This window comes from Corvus cornix, chromosome 2 (assembly GCF_000738735.6).
Source record: "Corvus cornix cornix isolate S_Up_H32 chromosome 2, ASM73873v5, whole genome shotgun sequence".
NCBI classification, from domain to species: domain Eukaryota; kingdom Metazoa; phylum Chordata; class Aves; order Passeriformes; family Corvidae; genus Corvus; species Corvus cornix.
Genome location: NC_046333.1, coordinates 50,768,483 through 50,787,416, shown reverse-complemented (window position 1 = coordinate 50,787,416; position 18,934 = coordinate 50,768,483). Strand labels below are relative to the sequence as shown.

The following is an 18,934-nucleotide window of genomic DNA, read 5'->3' as shown; positions in this document are numbered from 1 at the left end:
TCCTTCTGTAACTATTCATTACAAGAATTTATCAAGAGGTACGACCTTAACTTGTAACAACACTATATCCTGCAAATGCTTAAAGAAGTCAGGAGCTTAATAGTTTAAACCTGATGCTGAAATTAACATTATAAGAAAAGTATGAGCAACTACATATGAAAATAGTTTCCATTTTTTCACAAAAACAACAAAAAATTCAAAGTTACATGAAAGTATTTTACTCTGGTTTTAAGCAATAAATAACCTTTTTACTGAATTTGTAAACAGCTCAGGTTTGAAAACAAGAGATAAAATATCATAGAACTTCATGTAGTATTTAGGTCTGTCTGTGCCCTGAAATCTTCAGTAATTATAATATAACATGGGAAACAAGCATATCAGATTATTTTTTCTGAATGCCAGCTGACTATCTGTAATCAAAAAACTTCCTTACAGCAGTGGAAAATACCTATATGTCAGGATTAATTTGATTACTCATATACTATGTGAATATTTATAGACAATTGTTTATTTAATTATGAGATATGATAGTAATTTTGCTAAAATCCCTTTCTATAAGCCATTATCATTAATTAAAAATATAAATAAAATAGAATATGAATATGTCCTTTTGTTTAATTTAAAAATATACTCAGCGAGAGTTAATGTTTTTATATATATAAATATATATATATATATATATATTATATATGTATTCATTCCAGAAAGTATCAAACCCACAGCAATTTTCTTTCACTGCTGTAATGCTGGTTAAGAATAACTATCAAAATAAAGATCAGAGAATCAATTAATCCAGAATTTCAAATGCGAGACAACTCACTGGAGTCTTCTCCATTGTTCTCTCTTGAAATAGAATTTACATATTAGATCTATACTATGGGATGACACAGTTCATCCATATTTCACACAATACCCTCAGTCAAACTCCTGTTAAAAGCCTCTATAATTTTGACAGAAAGAAAGAAGCCACGTAGAAAAAATGCTTCTATAATTGCACTCAACAACCAATCACACTCTACTGTTTGTCAGACAGGACAGAACTGGCATTCATTTTTCACCTTGTAGAGTTTCTAGCCTTCCCTGGTACTTAACAAATGATAAGCATAGCTGTATAATTATATTTCATAAAATGGATGTGCAGCAGAAGTTTCCAAAATAATTGGAGCCAAAGTTAGTGCTGTATTGACACATAATTTATTTTCCTTCCTCCTCTAATTTTATGTTTCTCTACACACACTGTAGTTACAATGCTGATGGAAAATAGTCTGCATAATACTGTAAAAAACACAGGGAAGAATAGCTTGTGTAAAATTAAAAAAAAAAAAACTTTCTCAAAACCGAAGGTAAATAAAAAAATGCATCAAGAATGTATAGTTCTCAAAATACCAGCTTTTGAAAGGTGAAGCAATTAAATACCACAATTAAATACCTCAATTAAGGTTCTTCAGGACTGAAATAAGCTTGTTTCTTACGTCTACCAATCGTTGATGAAGTTTATGGACAGTTAGCTAACATTCAACCCATTTTTTTCTACAAGAGTGTCAAAACAATTTTTAACTAGGAGATGCTACCAAATGAATTCTTGTTAGCTCTTTGGAATAACATTTGGACACAAAAGCTGAAGCAGCTTTGGAAGCTTTCACAAGAATCTGTGAAGATGTTTTTGATGCTATCAATCAAAATCAATCTATTTTTTTAAAAAGTCTAACTTCCTTCAGTTAGATAAGAAGAGAGAAATACTTAGTTGGCAATGTGAATGCTACTGGACACTGAATAGCAAACTGCCACAGAATTTCACAACTATTAAGGAAACATGAAATTCATTTAAACAAGGAAAACATTAGTATCCCATTGATAGTGTTTTCCTCCATTTCAGTGATTTTGTCTGACAAGGTAGCAGACATAATACAACGTCTATCAGACCTGTCAACCCTGAAAAGCAACTCCAGTGACAGGAACCATCAAAAATTGATTTTTCTATTACATGGGGCCCTTATTTTCTCACTTTGACTGAAGTGGTTTTATACCTGTATAATTTTAAACAGAATTCATTTTATAACTTGCTGTTTGTGCTATTCAGAACATACAATTCAGCCTTTTCTTTTACAAGGTATACCTCTGAATAACAATATATGGTTTTTGCTGGGAGAGCATAGTCTGAGAGAGCACCTGACAATATTAAAACCAAGGTGCCGTGATGACCTTTTTTTGGCCTTTGAGCTGTTCTCAAGTGCTTTGCTCCTCTTCTTGTTGTCTCTCCAGTTCAAATCTCCTTTGCCCCACATATTTTAACCATTAGTATTTCTCACACTAAAGTTAACATTGAGGATAAAATATACAGCATCAGCAGGAATATAAAAGCTCTTAAAGCAAGATGTTACAGAGATCAACTGTTTCTGTGTTCTGAGACTCAGATGAAAAAAATAGGCCGATTGAAGAAAATCACACACCTGTTTTGAACATTTCTTCCTCTCCACAAAACCAGTAAAAGTTACAACTTTTCTCTCTGTTTCTCCTTGCAGTAGTGTCCAGGAGTGTAATTTTCCAGTGCCAGCAGCATCAACACTGCAGAGTGTGCTCAGTGTGTCCATCACCCCACTTGGTGCCAAAGATCTGGGAAAAGGCAAGTTTATTGTCCTGCCTGCTGTCTGAACTACCAAGTGCTGGCTGATATAAATCCTCCTTCTGAAATGACCACTAGTATGCAGAGGTCATCTTTTGTGGAGAAACGTGATAAACTTAACCTGAAAAGCAGCCCTGTTTGGCGAGCAGCAATCCTCTAACCTACATCTGAAACATTTGGGTAGCACAAAAAGTGGGCCGAAAGTACATCTTCATTTTTTTCTTTTTTGACATGAAACTTTTGAGAAAATCTCTTTGTTGGACTCTGCTTATACTTACAGGGACATGTAGCTGTTATAAACAGACAAATTATTTTGAGCACTCATTTAGTTTCTAGAATAAAAAATTTCACGTACAGATTTTCTCTACTGCAAGATTGATTTAGATTTTTTTTTCACTTTTAAGGGATACTTCTTTGCAACGTTTAACATTTTTTTCAGGGAGTTCTTCCTTTGATTCAGAGAATTATGCACTATACTAAAATACACAACTTGAAAAATATCTGGTTTTGCCACAATGAGATCAGCAACAGACATCATAAATTCCGAAGATTTAGACTCAAGTCTTCATTTTTCCTGTTCAATAACATATTTAAATCAAAAAGAAGAGAAACATTTTTTACTTTACAATATCTATTTAGTGCTGTGTACATCCAGGCTCCTCTGTATGTCAGAAACACTGATGTCATCTTTGTTTATTTGGAGTATGCATGCATATACATCAACATATAACTTTAAAAAGTCACAGACATATTCAGGGCAAACAATTAATTGCTGCCTGGGAATAGCTTAAGAACATGTTTGTAGAGGGCAGAAAATCCTGTTCATTTATTATACCATTTTATCTCTCAGATGCACATGGAGTACAGGACTACAGAGCTGCATATTACTGTGGCTAACACATGGTATTTAGATTTAGAGCCCTTTAATTTTCTCTCATCAGTATTTGGAGAAAAATGGAATGCAGTGCTATGCAATGATAAATAGGGAATCTAATTTAAGTTTGTTTTTCACAGTTCTTTGTGTTTAATGAAATAATTCACTTGTTAAAGCTACTGATGCACAAACGCTATTGTAAATCTATCTCTTTTGTTTGCTCTGTTTGTGAAAAAACCTTAAAACCTAAGGGAATATTCAAGAATCTTGTATATTTACCTGGTCTAGGTTCTATAAAAATATTGGACTTGTTCCAATTCTTCAAAAACATCCATTCTGGAAATTAACACTCTTCTGAAATAACACTACTGCATCCAGTAGTTTTTGAGGATAAATTTTCAGTATATTTCTAGAAGTTTTTTTAATTGGGATCCTGTACAAAACTTTTGTAGATAATGTTTTGGATTAACTGTTATAAGGTACCATTACCTCTATGCCTTGAAAAAGAATAAAACATCTAAAGTTACCTCTAAATATTACTAAGGTTCTATAGTCTTTTTTCTTGCACCCTTTTTTCCCCTCTTTTCTAGTTTACAGGATTTCTCTCTGAACAGGTATCTTGATTAAAATGTCTCAAGTGATTGATTCACCTTTAATGTCACCTTTCATTGCACTGCATTAGATCTGAAATTCTTGTTAGAAAGTGTTTCTTACTCTTCTTTTCTATACATGGTTAAATTTGCAATTGTATGTATTCCAGGAGCATAATGCAACACAAAACCCAGAAGCACACGGTGGCCAAGACAGAGAGGCATCCCTGGAGATCATCTAGCCCAACATCCTGCTCAAACAGGACTACTGAAGCTACAACAGGTTGCTGAAGGCTGTGTCCAGTGAGGTTTTGGCTATCTCTGAAGATTTCCACAAACTCCCTGGTCAAGCCATACCAGTGTTTGACAACCCTCACAGGAATCTTCTTAAACAGAATTTCTGGTATTTCAGTTGTGTCCATTGCACCTTCACATAGGAAGGTTATGTCCTCAAGCACTTCAAGTCATATCACTACCTTTTTGAGCTTATTATCACCATTGGAATCAGCCTAAAGCTGTTTAGGATCTAAATATGATGCACTTAAGCCCCTTAGAGATGTACCTAGCATGGTCTGGCCTTGGTGAAGTTACTTTACAACACTCAGCTAAGAAAATACAAAGGGAGGGTTTAATTGCAATCTTTCACAGCAGCTTGGCATTAAGACAACTAACTTCCTCAAGAGAAAACTCTAAAATCCACCTAGGCTTAAGGCAGTCTTCCCACAATATTGCCATAGTCTTGCCACCCTATTCTGTGCCAAAGTCCACTTTTTCCTTGCTTGGAACTGGATCACAGTGCCACCAAAAATAAGGAAGTATTTTCAATTCCTTTGCAACAGCTAGATGTGCTGAGCATCACTATATATATTCACACTTACCCTTGCTTAAAACTTGGGGCGGGGGAGGTGTTGTGTGTTTCTTTTTTTATATTTTGTACTGCTGGACATTTACTATTATATCCAGGTTTCATACTGGTTGAGCTTCTAGCTGTCAGGCCTAGAGCATCAGCAAGATTTACAAACCGAACACAGTGAAGAATCCAGGCTGTTTACATCAATCCATATATTTTGTTGTCATAATGAAATGAATATCAATGCAAAACACAGGAGGGAAAACAACTGACTGGATCTGACAACAGTGCCTATGGTAGACACTGTTTTCTCAAGTCCACTCAAGTTTTGCTTACTTTAGTTTTTCCATGCTTCATGGTTTAAGCCGTCAAGATGTTAACTATTCATGTCAGCAGACAGCAATACCTGAAGATATTCCAAAACCAGCTGTGAAGGAGGATGTTGCATGTTTGTTTTTCTCAGTGAATTGAAGGGGTTCTTTCAGGTTTATTTTTAGTACTATTTTTCATCTCAATGGCTATTTTATCAATATAAACTCCTAAATCAAAATAAAATAAAGCAAACATGCTCTTCCTTTTATAAATTTTATGAACCAAAACAACTCTCAAAACTTTAGCCATTGTTAAAATATAATCTAAAGAAAATCAATCAGATTTATTTTACTTTTCTTTGTAGATGGCTGACATTTTGACAATGACGTATTTTTTTCATTAAGATCCTCTGTTTATTTAAGAGCCCATACATTATGACAAGCTACTGTAATTTTTGTGCATATGCTTTACAATCAGAATTCATCAAATTAAAGGCTCTTTGTATTTCACAGATTTTATAGCCCATATTTAAATTATATGCCTATAATTACTTACATTTCAAAAATTTTTCCAACATTACCACCATCATTTCTGTAGAAAAATAGCAATTTCTTTAAGTCTAATAAAACCACACAAAATTATTACTTTTTTTTATATCAGGGTCAGTGCAATCTTGTCATTCTCATTCTCAAATATCTGAATAAGGGTATTTCTGAATGATATTTTTACCGTTTTTACTTTTAAGTTCTTCCATCTGATATTACTTTTACCCTTTTACTTTCCTCTTGCAAACACATTTTGAAGCTTATCAATTTCTTGTGAGCAAGAAATTGCCAAAAGAAACAGCACAAGTAAAAATTTTACACCATTTTTCACAAATTAATGACTTAATTACCTTTAACCTTCATTTCTGAGCCTTCAAAAAGAAATGCCATGAAGTATTTGCATCTCAGAACATCAGGAAAGCCCTAGGTCTTATTTTTACAAAGAAAAAAAATGAAAACTATATCAAAGTGATCATGTGTGCCATATCTTATTCTGTACCTTGTCTTTGTGGGTTCTTATAATCTGCAATGACAAAGTTGGTTTCTTTCTGTGTGAATTGTGGTTCAAATCTTCCACTTGTATTTTCACTTTGCTGCTGGGCTTTTTGTCTAATATTGCAGAAATCTCGTAACAGTTTTAGAGAAGATATATCGACCATGCCATGGCAGCACAAATCTTTATTAGGTTTAGTTTTCCACTTTCTAACTGAAAGAATATTTAGTCATGAATATACAAGAACAATTCCTACTTTAAAACTCCCATCAAGTTTTTATTAACTACTTCATATTTTTGAGATACTTTAAAGCCTTTCAATTTGAAGTCAAGATTATTTACCTGGTGCTTTCGCAGCGTATTTTCCTTTCTCAAAGGTGAAAAATACTTTATTTACTGACCAGAGGTTTTTCCCTAATTGGTTTACTTATTCTAGCTGCACCCCTTTGCCCAATTTTTAATATTTTATTTAATCTCTAAACATTGACATTCTTCTGTCACAAAGAATGTATTACATGCCTCGTTAATACACATTCAACCTACTATTATTCTCTCTGCTTTTGTAGCAGAAGAGGGAAGCTCAGAACCCTCTGAAAGACATCTGTCAGTTCAGATAAGTCTTACTCCAATCAAAACTCTCATCTCAAAACAGGTTTTCCTACAAGTTTATTTTTGGATTTCACTGAAATTTCATGAAATAATGTTGTCAAAAGACAGCAAGATAGAGAGATCCCATAATCTTGTAATTTCCAAGATCCTTACTTTTGCAAAGGTCTGCTTGGAACAAGTTCTGTATGTGCACCCATTAAGTGGACATGCATTAAGTGCAAAGCCACTCCAAGGCAGCAATCACTGGAGATGCTACAACAGCCCTTTCTTCATCAAGGCAGCATGTGAAGGCAACATAGCTAACATCTGGAATGACTGGATGCTTCCTTAAACTACAGTTCTCCAAGAAGACTACTCCATGTGATACCAGCTCAGAGGATCAGGAAACCTTCCAGCCAGTAATCCCCATGAGAAGCAGGATGGATGCAGAACCAGATCAGAAGTTACCAGTATTTACCTGGTAAATAAAGACTTTAATGTGCTTAACTACATTTTATAACTTCTTTGCCCACAGATTACATGCAGGATAAAATTATACCATTCTGCCACAGAAGCTGCTGTGATGAACGACTTTGTTACAGTGAACAGAGACTGGCCCATGACACAATGCAAGTCTTAAGGGAAAATGGCAAAGCTTAACTCTTCTCAGTAATTTCATATACCGACTGCAACCAAACACAGGAAAAACAGGAAACACTAAGCATGCAATTCCTAGACACCTGCATTAAGAATGAAGGTGTTTATTTAACATGACACTTAAAATATACTAATATTAAATTAATGTACTTAGGTAAAATAACACATGTATATCTAAACAGCGCATATTATCGAAAATACATGTATAGCTAGATAGTTAAGGGACTTACAACAGCTCCCACCATGTAGCTGTGATATGGGTGGGAAAGACTGCAGTAATGTTTCCCTGTGAGAGGGAAAGGATGGAGCACAGGCAGGGCATGTTACAACCTTTAAACATGTAAGGCACCATATAAATTTTAAGTTATCAGAGATTTTCAAAACACAATCTATTTCAAAATACATTTTTCATTGTTATTATTTAAAAACTTGATTGGTCCCAAAAATTTTTTTAAAGTCAGATATATACTGGATTTAAGTAATGTTAGTAAGTACATATGTCTAAAAGGCAATAATATCAAGAGGCCAGTGTTGGCAGGACTGAGTTATGAGAAGGCTCTTTGTGACCTTTGTCATGTCTATATGGCAGGTTTTGCACTGATTCATCAGAAGCAATATTAGCTGACATCAATCATTATTTTTCAGATTTGGAGGAGACGCACATATTTGGGAAAAACTGCTATTTATCTGCACTGAAACAAGAGGAACCAGGAGATTATTCAAAAAGTAAAAGGACTTATTTGTTTTCTTTGTTTTATTTATGAATGCCTTTATATCTACTGTCGGTATTACTGATGTTACCTAGATATTTTCTCTGGGGAAAGGGAGAGTGTGTAGTGTGATTTATACCACACAATAACCATGCTGCAGAAATAATTATTCAAATCTGACTGAGAAACATTTTCACATTCTTCACAAGCAGCGCTGGCAAGATAAACCATCAAGGGACCCACATTCTGGATGAGGGCTGCACACAGGCACATGCTACCACACTAAAGGGTTGAGGAACAGATACACAGTGAAAGTGTTCAGCATTATCTCAAACCGTAACTAATCCTTGCAATGACATTTCAAGATAAGACAAGCTTCACAGGCTTCGAGACTGAGGCAATAAAAGAAGGGACTGGACAAAGCAACAGCAACGCAGCTGTTGCCTGTTTGCTCTCAGACTTTCCCATAATTACTAACCCATCAATACCTAGAATAACAATTCTTTCCTTCTAAGGAAAAATTGTCTAACAGTACTATGTATCCACATCCTTATTAAGTGCAAAGTTCACTGGGATCTTTGATCTGATCTCATCTGTGTGTACTTCCCAGCATGCAGCAAGAGTCTTAATATTCCTGCAGGACACAAAGCATACGACATTTGTGTCACAAAGGCCTTTGTTGGTAACCAGAACAACACATAATTTATCCATTATTTCTGATTTTTCAGATTTTCCATTACACATTGCACATGTTTTATAAATGCTCAGTTGCACTTGCCTCCATCTCATCATGGAGGAGATGTCAGATCAAAAAAGAATATACTAACAAAAGGAAAAAATACTTTCTCTTTTAGCCACTCAGTTATTTCAGAAGAACACTAGAAGCAAATCTGCCATATGTAAAAGAAATGTGGAGACATGCCTTTCTCAATTACTTCTCGGAAAAAGCGGAGATTCTTCTGAAGCATCCACCACGTTAAAAGAATCTACTCCAGGGCTGAATGGGAAATTGAAATAGAGGATCATCTCCCATTTATTTTTGAAGAGGCAGTCATGGAAGAGTATTAAAAGCAATCTGAAAGGGAGCTTGCAATTTCCCCTTTGCGGATGATTGTTATGTGCGGACTGATCTGAGCTAATGCCAAGATGTGATTAATTTAAAATTGAAGTTGCCACTGTAAAAAATTTAAATTCCAAATAAAACTGTTATTCTAAAAAAATCCCTCAGCAGTAAAAAATATAAAAATAACAAAATAAATAAATATATAATTCATAATCAGCAAGACATATGACACGAAAGTTTAAATCTTCTAAACTCCTCAACAAAAAACAAACAAACAAAAAAAATCAAACAAAACCAACCAACATCTAAAAAGCCAAAACAACCCCCAGAAAAGCACAATAGAAAAAACCCCACATTTATTAACTAGGCATGGAAATAGAAGGTCAGTGGAATAAGTTCCCATTCATATAAATCATGTGGCATATAAATAATTGTACAGAAGCACAATTTTAAATGCAGAAAAATTTCTGGTTTTATTCCATCTTTATAACTTTCGAATCCAGGTTTTATTTTGTGTAATTTATGTGTTGAGGTTCCTCCTCTTTGTTTGTTTGGGGCAGTTTTTTGAGTTTTTATTTACTTGTTTGTTTTTTGTTTGGGGTATTTTAAATTTTTTTTTATTATTATGCACTATGTTTACCTTTAGGTAACTGAGGCTCAGACTAATTTCTTCATAAACTGTGTATCACAGCTTGCAGCAGCATCTACAGAATCTGTATGATGTCCTTGCTTAAAATTTTGCTATTTAGTGGTTTTGCATATATTTGGGGATTCACTAACTCCTCTGAAGAGTTAAATAAGCTTCATTCCCTCATGTGTTCACTTACATGATTAAAAGCAGTAAATCATCTTTTCTGAGAGGAACACAAACTACTATTTAGACTATACTCAGCAGGTGAAAATTATTACTAAAAAGGCACCAGACTTAGAGTGGTGCTGTTCAGAATTATACTGTCTTACAGATTTATACCTCTTCACATGATCTTAAAAATATGCAATTGAGGAAATGGAGAATAACTTCATTCAAAATCAGTGCAAAATCAGCTTATTTTGAAACATTAATGAAGGAATTAGCTTCACATTTGTGTTATATTCTAAAAGCACTTAGATAATATTAATCTGATTATTAATCTTTTTTGTGTTGTTTACAAAATGTTTTTCATTAACAGAATATACAATATAACCATAAAATCGTAAAAACATCAGAGTGAGTGCTGACTACAACTTGTTCTTTATATTTTCCAAAACAGGTTACTGCTTACACTACTATAAATTGATACGTATAGTTACTTAAATCTGGGTCTGAAAATGCAGGGGTTTTCTGTATTTTTTTGCAAATATTTATTCTTTTACAACGTACTGAAGGTTACAATATCAAAGTCATGAAAATATTATAAGCTCTAACAGAATTCAAAACATGAACAGAATCTGAGATCGCACATTTGTATAATATGGTCATTCCACTAACATAACTGTTTTTCAAAAATCAAAATTCATACTTGCACATGAAATACATTATTTTCTCATTTATACTGATCATGACAAAGCTAATAAATTATCTTTTTTAGTGGTCAGATAACGAAGCAAGCTTTAAAAAGGATTTAAATTTTAATAAGGCCTCAATCCCACCGCCTGTCAGTAGCAACCAGATATGATTTGTCAAACTTTATATCACAAAGCAACATCAGAGTTAAACTAACCTCTCTGAGAAGTAAAATCATGGAGTGATAGAACCAGTTCTGGGTTTTTCAGTAATGTGGTCGAAACTAAATTTGCTTGTCCAACGGACACAAAGCTTGAACACAGCTGAAAAGGAACAGGCTTTAGATAGGATGGGGCCCAGGGAAATTGAACTTGGAACTTCCTGAAGCCAGCAATAGAAGATGGCGACTTGTGCTATCAGAGGGAACAGTCTCTCTGCCCTTGCCAATGTACCCCCAGCCTCTGCTGGCTGCAGAAGGCTTTTCTACAGAATCACAGAATCATTTAGGTTGGAAAACACCTCTAAGGTCATTGAGTCCAACCTCTGACCAATCACCACCTTGTCAGGTAGACCGTGGCAAAAAGTGCCACATCCAGTCGTTTCTTGAACACTTCCAGGGATGGTGAATCCACCACCTCCCTGGGCAGCCCATTCCAGTGTTTAACAATCCTTTGCATGAAGAAACTCTTCCTGATATTTAACCTGAACCTCCCCTGTGCAGCTTGAGGCTGTGTCCTCATATCCTGTCCCTGGTTGCCTGGGAGAAGAAAACTACCCCCACCTGGCTACAGCCTCCTTTTAGGAAGCCGGAGAGTGATAAGGCCCCGCTGAGCCTCCTTTTCTTCAGGCTAAACACCCCCAGCTCCCTCAGCCGCTCCTCACAGGGCTTGTGCTCCAGACCTTTCACCAGCTCCATTGACCTTCTCTGGACATGCTCCAGCACCTCAATATTTTTCTTGAAGTGAAGGGCCCAGAACTGGACACAGGATTCAAGGTGTGGCCTCACCAGTGCCAAGTACAATGTGCCCTGGTCCTGCTGGCCACATTATTTATGATAAAAGCCAGGATGCCATTGGCCATCTTGGCTGCCTGGGAACACTGGCACCTCACGTTCAGCTGACTGTCCACCAGCAATGCCATGTCACTTTCTACTGGGCAGATTTCCAGCCACTCTTCCCCCAAACTGTAGCGCTGCCTGGGGCTGTTGCGATCCAAGTGCAGGTCCCAGCACTTGTCTTGTTGAGTCTCACACAATTGGCCTCAGCCCATTGATCCAGCCTGTTCAGACCCCTCTGCAGAGCCTTCCTGCCTCCAGCAGATCAACACTCCCATCCAGCTCAGTGTCACTCACAAACTTACTGAGGGTGCACTCGACCCCCTCATCCAGATCACCAGTAGAGATATTAAACAAGACTGGGCCCAATACTGAGCCCTAGGGAAGCCCACTAGAGACCACTCTCTGGGCCCTGCCATCCAGCTTACTTTTAACTCAGGTTCTTAATGGGAAAAGCCATCTCCTGCAGTCTAATGCCCTGGTGTCTTCCTACATCACCTGTGCCTAAAATTCATCCATAGAGCAAATACCCACCTTCTGCTCTTATTGTACCAAGAGAAGATCTTTCAGCTAAAGCTGAGCCTTAAGTGCATTTGGGAAAAGGAGAAGAGTTTCCTTATAAATCACTTCTAGACAAACACAAGGCGTTTTAGAGTGATCTGACATGGTACAGAGTGAAAGAGAGCCAAAGGACCACACCATCTCCCTTGGTTGTTGCTACTTGATCCCTTTATGCAAAGGTTGTATGTTCATATGACTTCATTTCACTGCAGTGTTAACTGAAATTCTGGTGTGAAAATTTACAGTTCTTCAACATGCATTTTTCAAGAGAAATTTCACCCAAACTTAGAATGCTTTTAAAGTAATTAGTGTAACACACTGCAATTGAGAAAACCTAAATGAACTTTTACGACTTGGAATAAAGCAGCTAACCTGCTCAAGACCTTGGGAAAATTGTTTTAAAAGCAAATGACCTATTCCCTTTTTTGATGGGTGTAGAGGAGGGAAGTTTTTGTTTGGTTGGTTGGTTTTGTTCAGGGTTTTTTTAAGATAATGTGCATTGGGGTCCACAGTGTTCAAGCCTGTATTTAGAGGAGATAGAACTCACTCTGATTTTTTCATCTCAGTATATTAACCACCGATGGTGCAATGACTACTGCTGTTAGCCTGATAGCTTTTCCCCTCAGATGGAATTGCTTCATAACTCCTGAATACATATGCCTATCCTCAAACTCTATATACAAAATCTTGCCTCATCATTGTATTTTTCAGTTATTTCCCAGGAATATATACTAGCCAAATAATAACTTTTTGGTTTATCCAGTTTTCCAATTAAATGAGTCTCACTTGGTGAACAACTGAAGAACAGAATATTTATTAATGTATAAAGGAAACTTATAAAGTCATTGTTCTTATTAATGTCCAAATGCTATATTTGATAAATGAATAAAATTTTATTTTGAAATAATGACCATTTTAGGAAAAGTATGTTTGTCATAAATGTTATCTTATCAATGTTTAGAAATCAACACCAGCTAATTGTTTTAACTGAAATCAAGATCAAGAGAGTCAGAACTTAATAAATCTGCTCACTTAGCCTTATATAGTTAAAAGGCAGCAAAACAAACCTGCAAACTTCCCATAGGAGTGTATGATCTGCTTAGGAATTACTAGGAATTCAAATACCTCTGGGAAAAATTTATCTAGGTGTTTTTCCATGCTGATACCATGTTGGTACTCTGTGTTTTCAAACAGCTAATAAAAAAAAAAAAAAAAAAGCCCTATAGTTGATGAACAGAACTGCAAAAAAAGTAACATGTAGCTTAACACAGAAAATATTGTTAATAATATAGTATTTCCAGAGACTGCAATTTTCTTAAGCTATTATGCCAACATCATGTAGTATCTCTGATGTGGGAAAACACAAACATTAAAAACTATGAGACAGTAGAGATCACACAGATACACAATGAGAAAATAAACTAGATCTGTGGGTGATAAAATATAGCTAAGAAAAGGAAAGAAAAAGTTCAGTACATCACAGATTCTGAGGCTTCATTAAAATAACAGAGAGCCAGAATTACAAAAAGTTGGAGACATTGTTTTTAAATTAAAAGAGGAAAAAGAATCTCATGGAATGCCCCCCCCCCAATCCTCTTAGAAGTTGCATTATATACATACTACTCCCAAATGTTTCTTACATCCTCAGAAATAAAATCCTGCCATACTTTTGAGAAATATCTCAAAACATTAGTTTTCTGCATACAAATGTTTCTGTTTCAGAGAATAAAATTTTTTTTCTTCTTTTTGTTAGTTGAAAAGTAAAAGCGTATTATATTTGAATATGTTGATCTTACCTGTCTTGAAAAGCCAGCTTGTCACTTGTTCAGGAATACCTTGACCCGATGCCTATAACAATCCATCTAACCTTAAATGAAATCCTGTGCTGGGGGAGAGGTTCTCATTTCTATCACTTTTTATGCAAAAAAAAAATACAGATGACAGATCCTTTTTACAAGGTAGCCTAGAGTGTCTAGTTCTTGTCACAATGTTGTCATAGTGACAGTGACATCAATATACTTCATGAAAATCAGTACAGCAATTTTTCTGGAGACAACACCAGCGTTGATTCCTGAGTGTATTTTGCACTGACTTCCTTTTCCAGTCTCATTAGAAAATTTATTTTTGCACTATTCTTTAATTCAAATGTGACTGCACTAATTATTTTGGTTATAAGCAGCCTGGTTAAAAAAAAAAGCAAACAAAAACCACTGAAACGAAAATATTATGAAACTAAAATAATACAAACCAAAAAAGCTTGACCACCAAATTTCTTTCTACAAATTGTCTGTAATTTGTTAGTATAACACAGAGACCTCCTAGATCTGATTCTGTGACTCTATACTAATATTTTTTTCAAATACGGGTTATTTAACAGTATAAAGTACTATACATACAGCAAAACAGAAGAAAACGTTCACTTAGAAAAAGGTGATATATTCTCAGTCTCAAGTATATTTTTCTGGGAAAATACCATATGTCCACTAAAATCCTGCTGTTTCATGATCATTCTTCACATCATTATAGCATCTATTTTCAACCTACAACTTGTCACCTTCCTGAAACTTTTAACATTTTTTGTCAGTAATTGCTACCTGACATATAATCATATAAGTTCCCAAAACATGAAGTGTATATTCCACCAAAAGTAAGAAAAAACTGCAGTTCATCTCTTACTAATCTAATCTTTGTGTTGTGTGAAATCTGCCAAGGCAACAAATTAGTGCTAATTGTTGTATTCTCTGTTGATAATAGAAATAATTTTCAGACAACAAATTATAAACTTCGTTGTTGATTTCATCTTCTTCCTTCAAGAAGATGAAAAAAAATGTTTTCTGATGTTAACACTCACAAACAATAGCTTGAATCCTGAACCAGACCACCTGTTTTTTCCTTTTTATTCAACGCGTTAAGTGGGAATTAACCCAATACATCTCTCCAGTTTCTAAACAAAAAGGAAATAACATTCTACTACTAAATAAATCCAGTACGTTCCCGAATCTTGGCCATTTGAAGTATTTGTAATTGTAAACATTTGAAATAAAAAGCACAGTCGAAAAAAGAGAAATACAGAAAACTGGGATAACTTTTAGAAACAAGCTACATTTCCTATCACATAATATTAGCCACATTGGGTCTGTAGTTCAGTTACTCATCTGTACTTCACACAGCCTGAAAAAGCAATTCACTCTGCCATATAAACGTCTTTATTTACTAGGATCTCTCAACCTCCAAACGTGCCTCTCTCTATCCATTAACTACCATCTACATTAGCTATGTCTAGCATACCATAGTTATCTCAAACTACACACATTGCTTAGCCTGGGTCTCTTAAAAGGCTCATCCCATCATGAATAAATATAGGTTCACATTTACTACACCAAATCCAATGTTCAGGTAGTAGATTTAGAGGAGAAAAGCTACTGCTATCTATAATTAACCAAATACCTGTAATCAAAGACTTCATAAGCAAAAAGTGCTTTTGAAACTCAGAATACAGGCATTCACAAAGGAACAAGTTTCTTCAATAGCTACTCTCAAGTGGTCAAACCACCACCTTTTTCTCAGGATATTCCTAAATAAAGACACACAGAACAATGCAAGTTGCAGTGCTTAGGTTGCCACGTTTAATTTTAAGGTTATACTCAGCAGAAAGGCTACCTTTTATTCTGTAATGCAATTACTGCACTACCTGATAAACAAGACAGGCTCTTTGCTATCTGCAGCAGTTAATGGGAGGCCTGACTGCCTCAGGCATTTTATGACTATCCCTAAGTGATTATATTACAATAATCTGAAAAATTTGACCAGACCTATATTATAAAGGATGAGCAGTAGATCAGAGTCTTGTCCTGTGAGTTGGTACTTGGCACAAAGTCAGGTGTATTTACACCACAGCATTCACGTATTTAAATAGAAAACCAGCCATACTGATTTAACCATGCAGATTGTGAATAAGTAGTCTACAGTGCATTAAGGATTCAAAACAAAAAAAGCATGTTTTATTTACTTATAAAGTAAACTCACTGGAGAAAAAAAAATATAGTTTGAAGCTTTTAAATTACTAAATTGCAAAATATTCTTGATAGCATTATAAATATTGGAATATTTTAGTAGTTATTTTTAAAGTTATTCTTCATAACTGATACCTTTATTAGTTGATTACTCATCCAGAAGGCCAACAGAGAGACAATATCCACCAGCTGCTCCTCTTAATCATCTGACACTCAGTTCTTCACTGTTATCATTATATAACATGCTATTCCTTATAGAACAATACAAGACAGAATACAGTACTGACCTGAAATTATTCTGTGATTGACTGCTTTAAAAGTCAAATGATCTCATTTAAACACCATGGTGATATTTGAAAAAATTTTTCTTCAAGGCAGTAAGAACAACTGTGAAAATAATAGGAAACCTAAATATAAAGAAAACTGAAGCCATAAGTTCCCTGAGTTTTCACTGATACCTTAATACTTAAATCTTTAGCATGTCTTCCTGAAACCACTTACTTTCTATGGAACAAGCACATCTAAATGGATTTGTTCAGAATAAATCATACCAGTGAAAACACAAGATAATTTTATTTCAAGAGTACATAGAAATATCAGATGGCAAGCCTCCCAGCTGACCAATGCAGAAAAAACCCTACGAATTTATAAAGTATCGTTACAACTTAGCCTAGCATTCAGGTTAGTTAAGCAAGATGCTAAAGCAACAAAATCCAGCAGCTCAGAAATAGTTGTGGCATCTTTTATTATATTAAAACCACAAGTGCCTAAGTTCACTTCACAGGGATGTTTCATATCTTTCTGTCCATATGGTTAGCTGGGTATCACTATTGTAAATGAAGATCATTATCAAGTTTTAATACAAAACCAAGTGTGATGGAACAGACATTCTGTTCTCAATTTAATCATAGACCAGTCCTTCTACCAGTTCTGTTTTGGGAAACTCTTAATTATTTTCTAAGATAAAGGATTTTTTGAGATAAAGTATTTATCTCAGGTTCAAGAACTCTAATTATAAACCACTAGCAATATCTGAAAAAAAATCCCTAACAAAACCCTTGAGGATCATTAACATGATGCAGTTTTGCAAGAAGTAAATGTGGGACAATCATATATATCTTTTTATAACACAAAAGAAACTTGAATGCACTTTTTAATGTGATGATCTATTTTCTTTTTCCTTTTTAAACTCAAGTAAGCTTTATAACCACAGTTTTGCATGCAGACATTTGTGAATGGGTATATATTTTGGTTATATAAAAGTGTCTATTTTCAAATAATAAAGTTAGAAGATTTCTTAAGTGACATATATATATATAAAAGAAGTAATAGATTTTGAAATATGGAATAATGAATCAGGGCAGAGAAGGTACCTGCTTTCCTAGATATTCATAATCTCCATAATTAAAGAACTGACAGAGAACATGAAGCTTTTTCCTCATGGCCTTTTATTGAGTCATAACCCCTTCATAACCTTGTAATTTTTATGAAATCATGATAATACGGCATCATATAAGAACCTCTTACAAAAAAGTTGATACTATTAAAGATGGTAAGTCTAAAATAAATTAATCAAAACAAGTCCAGTTAAGAAATCTCATTGGGCAGAAATAAATGGCATAGGAAAACAAATGAAGAAATTAGAGTAAAAGTCAGTTCTGTTTCAAAGAAATTTCCCCATCAATCTCATATCATTGTATATCACTGATCCCTAAGAAAGCCAGTGAATTTATAGTCATCCAGTATTGGAAACTGATACTGCACATCAATCTGAATCCATAGACCTTAAATACAACTTTTTTTATTTTTATTATCTTATACAATAATTCTAAACCCACGGTGCTACACTGTGGTCAGCGTGCTGACGAAGAGAAGCTATCTGTTTGGGGCTTATAATAGCTATCAGAGGCCAGTTCTTTAGTTTTCAAAAGGTCAAACTGCTCTTGTCATCTTGCTCACTGCAAAACATCTCAACAAAGAAATAAAATGCTTACCATACCATGGTTTATTTCAACAATCAGGGCATATACTGGACAGCCAGAATTAGTTTATTTTTGAGAAATTCCTTACTAGTTCATGGCAAAATAGCTCACCTATGACAGTGTGCATGACTATTGTTGATAAGGGTGCAGCATCTCCCTGCAATTGCTCAAGATACCACACCATAGTAAATACTTACAGGGTCAATGTATCTTCTTTAAAATTCACAGCTAATTAACTAATATTTTTATATGTTAGGTATATAACCTGATTTAGACTGTTCCTTGCAAAAAATTTCTATCTGAAACATTGTATCATAAATACAACTGACTTACCTTTAGTTTTTAAAACACATTATTTCTTCTTCAAGCTCAGTGAAGATACACAGTTGTCTTCAAATCCCTGCCTTACATTCCAAAGGCCTCTGACACCAGACAGCTAACTTGTACTTGAATGCAACCTCTCTCCTATACATTTGGGTTTGTACACAATAAGAGGGAATTCTCTAGTCAGATGTTGGACTAGAGATAACTACAGA

General features: G+C 34.9%; 1 protein-coding gene across 1 annotated transcript in view; it reads right to left on the bottom strand.

Moving 5' to 3' along the window:
* The window catches only part of DGKB (diacylglycerol kinase beta), a 381,223-nt gene extending 366,937 nt beyond the window's left edge, over positions 1 to 14,286 (bottom strand). Inside the window, exon 1 of the mRNA XM_010399089.4 lies at positions 14,200 to 14,286. The gene's annotated coding sequence lies outside the window, so the exon portion shown is untranslated. The remainder of the gene's footprint in view (positions 1 to 14,199) is intronic.
* Positions 14,287 to 18,934: the final 4,648 nt, after the last annotated feature.